General features: G+C 40.5%; 1 non-coding gene across 1 annotated transcript; it reads left to right on the forward strand.

Moving 5' to 3' along the window:
- Nucleotides 1-2,667: 2,667 nt before the first annotated feature.
- LOC143645405 (U8 small nucleolar RNA) lies at nucleotides 2,668-2,806 on the forward strand. Its single transcript, XR_013157114.1, has one exon. It is a non-coding gene; the product is annotated as a U8 small nucleolar RNA (small nucleolar RNA).
- The last annotated feature ends 3,052 nt before the right edge of the window (nucleotides 2,807-5,858 follow it).

Raw genomic sequence — 5,858 nt, forward strand, 5'->3', positions numbered from 1 at the left:
AGGAATTAATGGACAAGATGGTCCTAATTAGAGAACTGATAGGAAATCACAACAGAAAAATATAGACGTTTTTTAAAGAGTCAATAGAAATTCTAGAATCTGAATTCTAGAATAAATAAATTCTATATGGACTCAACAGCAATTGAGAATATCAGTGAATTTAAGGAAATATTAACAGAAATTATATAGTCTGAAACATATAGAGAAAGAATAATGAAGCAAGATATTGAGCCTCAAGTACCAATGGGAAAATATCAAATGTTCTAACATATGCATAATGAAATTTAAGAAGGAGAAGACAGTGAAAATGGAGAATAATGAAATTTGAAGAAATGGTGCCCAAATCCCCAAAATTGATGAAAAACATTTATTTATATGTCCAAGAAACTCAGCAAATCCCAAACAGGATAAATACAAAGAAAACTCCTGAAAACCAAAGATAAAGAGAAACTTTGAAACCGTTTGAGGAAAAAAAAAAAACATTACATAATGAGAAAACCGATAAGAATCATAAGCCCTAGAACAATAGCATGCAGAAGACAATTGAACAGAATCTTTGAAGAAATGAAAGGAAAAACTATCGGCCCAGAATTTTATATCCAGTGAAAATAGCCTTCAAATGAGGAAAAATAAACACATTTTTAAACAAAGCTTAGCTGAAAGAATCTGTCACCAGAAGAACCAACACTACAAAAAAGTGCTAAAAGATGCTTCTCAGGCTAAAGGAAAATAATACCAGCTGGAAACTTGTGATGGTTGGGTTTATGTGTCAACTTGGCCAGGTAATATTGCCCAGTTGTCTGGTCAAGCAAGCACTGGCCTGATGGTTACTGTAAGAACAATTCATGAACTTAAATCATCAGTAAGTTGATAGAGTCTATGACTAATTACATCTACAATCAACTAAGGAGATATTGATTGTGATTGACTGTAAGAGAGGTATTTAATCTAATCAGTTGAAGGCTTTAAATGAGAAGTTAGAAGAGAGAATCTCTGTTGCCACTTTAGCCAGCCAGCCTCTCCTGAGGAAAATACCAAAGATCTTCATCAAAGTTGCCAGCTTGAAGACAGCCCTGTGGAATTTGAATTCATGCATCTTCACAGTTTCATGAGATACTTTTATAAGATCTCATATTTAGAGATATCTCCTGTTGGCTCGGTTACCCTACAGAACTCTAACTAACACAGCTTTGGTACCATGAATGGTACTTGAGAAACAGAACCTTAAAAATGGGCTTTTGCAAATGTTTTTCTACTCTGATTAGATTCAGAGGCTATTTCCAATAATCAAGATAGCACTGACAGTCCATACTATGGGTTGGCAATCGAGATACAAAAAATACTACCATATGATTCTCATAATCATATCCTTATACTAGGCAAGTCTCTCATGACAGTGTTTTTGATACTTCAACAGAGTTCTGTGGAGTTAAAAGGTATAATGATGTTGGCTGGTTGTTCCTAGATATTCTGGATGTAGTTATTAAAGAAAGGGATGAGCTGAACACTTCAAATTTGCAACTTAAGCATTACATGAAAGATATAAAAGATTTTACATATGCCGTGAAAGAAAATCTTCTTTCCCGTGGTTGCAGATCTGAGATCTCTGAAAACCAGACCCAAAGTCTGAATTTTGCAGGTGTCTGTTGTATAGCTGAGGTCATTGATGGAAAGGAATAGAATCCTGAAAATTGGGACATATGGGTTGTTAATGATGGCAGTGGGGTATTTAAACCATGGAGTCTGCTGAATTCTTGCTAGATAAACCTGCAATTATCTGTCCTGAGGAAACAGCAAACCCATACCCCCACCTCCAGCCTTCCCTGAAGAGACAGCTTTCTAACCTACAGCCTGCCTAGAGGAAACAGCTTCCTGACCTTCAGTCAGAACAGGTCATCTTACCCACTTGATTATGAAAACCTTCCTCTGTTGAATGAAGTCACCTCTGGTGAGCATACACATGGGATACATGAATATCTTCATATTCTTTGCCCACTCAGAGAGGTCTATCCACATACCTCTTCCCCAGACCTCTTTGTCACCAATTTTCAAATCACATTCCTTCCAAATCCCTGACCATCCAACCAAACCATTAGCAAAAGCCCATGCGTCAGAATACAAACATATCTGTGGTCAGTTCTCCATCCAAGAACTATGAACAACCAGGTGCACCGTTCAAAGTTCTGCCCATTGGGAAGATTTCCCCTCACCACTGTCCTTTAAGGACATCTCAGAATAGGGTTGTAGTGCTACAGCTGTCCACTTCTGGGTGATCCCTACATATCGTGCAGAACCATCTGTAAACCAGGCCTGAGTTTTCTCTTTCTCAATGAACTTACTATAAAGACTCCCTAAGAGGCCATAGCTCTTGTCTGGGAAAGAGAAGGTAATGTGGTAAGAGTGAGGGCTGTGTCATTTAGGCTATTTCCTTATGTAATTAATTGTGCCTCAGGACCTGCTCAAGCCCTATCTCTTACATACGATTCCCATTTTATGATGGAGTGCTGCTTTGCACACCCAACTTTATGGCTTGGTGGGCCAGACAACATTCAGCTCATGATAGGCAACTTGGGTCTCATGGTAACTACGTGGCCCATGGTTAAGCATTCAGTCTCTACTGAGACTCAGTAGCAGGTTAAAAGCTGTTTCTCAAGAGGAGAGTAAATATCGTTAGGAGGGTTAATCCTGACCTGTTCCTCCTTCGGGAGGGCAGATTGGATATGTGATGATTGGGGAAAAAAAAAAAAAAAAAAGAGGAGAGTAATTATCTGCAGCAGATGGCAAGGCTTTGCTCCAAAATCCTAATGGTCTGCATTATGATCTTCCAATAGGGGCCTAACAAAGGCTCCAGATAGCATCCCTATTTACTACTGACACTTCCAGCACCATTGGATCTGCTAGATCCTATGGCCCAAGTGGTACAGCAGCTTGCACAGCAGCCTGGACATGTCACAGAGCTTCTTCTTTTTCTGATTCCCACTCAAAACTAGCAGCTTTTCTGGTCCAGTAAATGGGTTGGAGCAGCACATCCAAATGAGGAATATGTTGTCTCCAAAATCCAAAGAGGCCAACTAGGAGATGTGCCTCTTTTTTGGTCATAGGTGGGGACAAGTGCAACAGCTTTTCCTTCACCCTAGAAGGGATATCTCAATATGCCCCATACCACTGGACACATAGAAATTTCACTGATATGGAAGGATTCTGTATTTTTGTTGGATTTATCGCCCATCCCCTGATATGCAAATGCCTTGCCAATATAATTCTAGAGGAGTTGCTACTTCTTGCTCACTAGGGCCAATCAACATGATCTCATCAATATAATGGACTAGTGTGATAACTTGTGCACGATCAAGATCCCTAGGGAGAAGATTGTGACATAGGACTGGAGAGTTGATATACTTCTGAGGTAGGACTGTAAAGGTATACTGTTGGTCTTGCCAGTTGAATGCAACAGCAATTGAGAAAAAAGCATTTACCAATCAATAGCTGTTGATTTGCTCAAGCAATGATACCACGTTGGAAAAGCAGCTATAAGTGCAGTCACCACCTGGTTAAGTTTACAATAATCCACTGTCATCCTCCAAGACCCATCTGTTCTCTGCACAGGTCAAATAGGAGAGGTGAATGTGGATGTATTGGAAATCACCACCCCTGCCTCCCTCAAGTCCTTAAGAGTGGCACTAATGTCTGCAATTCCTCCAAGGATCCAGTATTGCTTCTAACTATTTTGCTAGGTAGGGTCAGTTCTAGTGGCTTCCATTTTGTCTCTCCTACCATAATAGCTCTCACTCTATGAGTCAGGGAACCAATGTGGGGATTCTGTCAGTTGCTGAGTGTCAATTCCAATTATGCATTCTAGAACTGGGGAAATAACCACAGAATGGGGCCAGGCACCCACTAGACCCACTGTGGAATGGATTTGAGCTATAACTCCATCAATCACCTGACCTTCGTAAGCCCCTACTCTGACTGGTGGGCCAGAGTAATATTTTGGGTCTCCTAGAATTAGTGTCACTTCTGAGCCAATGTCTAATAATCCCCAAAATATCTGATCATTTCCTTTTCCGCAATAAACAGACACCCTAGTAAAAGGCTGTAGGTCTCCTTGGGGAGGTCTGGGAGGAAGGTTAAGAGTATAAATTTTGGGCAATTTAACAGGTTCTTCCCCAAAGGTACCTGGCCTTCCCCTCATACAAGGACCTCTGGGTCTGTAAACTGTCTCAAATCTGGGAATTGCTTAAGGGGCTGTGACTCTTTGATTTTGTATTTCAAGTTAGACTTCTGTTCATTTGACCTAAAATTCTTTTGCTTATACAGCTCAAACAAGAAATTAGTAGATTGCCCAACTATTTTACTTCTAGGTACTCCATGGTCTACTATCAATGCCATAAGTCTCTGCAAGTCAGATTATTTTGCCATGCCCACCCTATCTACAGCAATTAACTGTTGTCATATGGATCCTGCCAACTCAGGATCCAATCATCCACATTGTGTTTAAGGATTCCAGCTCAGTGATAGCAGTTTCCACAGTAATATCTGACATACAGAGAAGGGCAACTACAAGACTCTTCAAGGACGATGGGGCTAGTCTTACAAATTAATTCCTCAAAGTCCTGGTGAAAATGTGTCTGCTGGATATTCTTGGGATCTGTGAGCAGATCTTCCATGCTAAAACTACTATAACTTTCCAATCTCTAAGCCTTTAGATCCCTTCGTCTACGTTATACCAAGGCAGTTCTGCATTTCGACCTTAGGTAATGTTGGTCACCTTTTGATACATGTTTGAGCTAACCATTCAAACAAACTGTTAACGCCCTTTATAACTCCTTGAGCTACAACACTGAATGCAGAATCTTTGCTTAGTGGAACCGTATCAGTAAATTGAGCTCGATCCAACTTTGTATTCCTTTCTCCATTATCCCACACCCTTAATATCTGTTTCCATATAAATTCCCCTAATTTCTGTCTCTATAAATTAGAAAACTCATGTAGTTCTTTCGGAGTGTAGTGTACTTCCTCACGGATCATACTTTGTACCTCACCTTTTAGGGCCTGTTGGGACTTTAGTGTGGTTATAGGTCTTAAAGAAAAGAGGGGTGGTAGGCGTAGGTCATGAAAAGAATTAGAAGTGTATTTCAAGCCAATTACCTCAGGGAATTCTGTTGTAGTTTCATCTGATGAAACAGGATTAATCACTCCAAACAGAGTAATGAGGCCTATTTCCTCAGGGGAGGTGGTTACAGATTTAGCAGGCACTGAAGGGTTAATCTCTGTAGGTGGAGATTGGATAGCTGACTCCTCCAGACAGATTGGAGGCCAGAAGCTGTTTTCTCAAGGTAGGCTGGAGGTCAGGAAGCTCTTTCCTCAGGGCAGGCTGGAGGTAAGGCAGCTGTTTCCTCAGACAGACCATTAAATGTCTATCTAGCAAAGACTCAGCAGAATCAAAGGATTCTATGTCCCCATCGCCATCATTATCAAACCATATGTCCCCATCCCAAGTTTCAGGATCCCATTCTTTTGCAACCAAAGCCTTTACTTTAACAGCAGACACCCTGCAAGGTTGAGATTTTACTTTATGTATAAATATGCCACTCACCCAGTGAGGCTCTTTGTCTGGTTTGCAGAAATCACAAGTCTGTGACCACAAGAAATAAGAGTTTCTTTCAGGGCACTCATGGAAACTTTTACACTTCTCATACTGTGCTTTAGTTTGAAATTTGAAGCCTTCAGCTCATCCCTTTCCCTCATAACTGTATTCAATGTACCCAGGCAACATTTTTATACCACTTAACTCCACAAATCTGTGTTAAGGTGTCAAGAACAATCTTACCCAGAGCTTTGCCTCATATAAGCATACA

The sequence above is a fragment of the Tamandua tetradactyla genome, chromosome 8, assembly GCF_023851605.1.
Source record: "Tamandua tetradactyla isolate mTamTet1 chromosome 8, mTamTet1.pri, whole genome shotgun sequence".
In the NCBI taxonomy this organism is placed as follows: domain Eukaryota; kingdom Metazoa; phylum Chordata; class Mammalia; order Pilosa; family Myrmecophagidae; genus Tamandua; species Tamandua tetradactyla.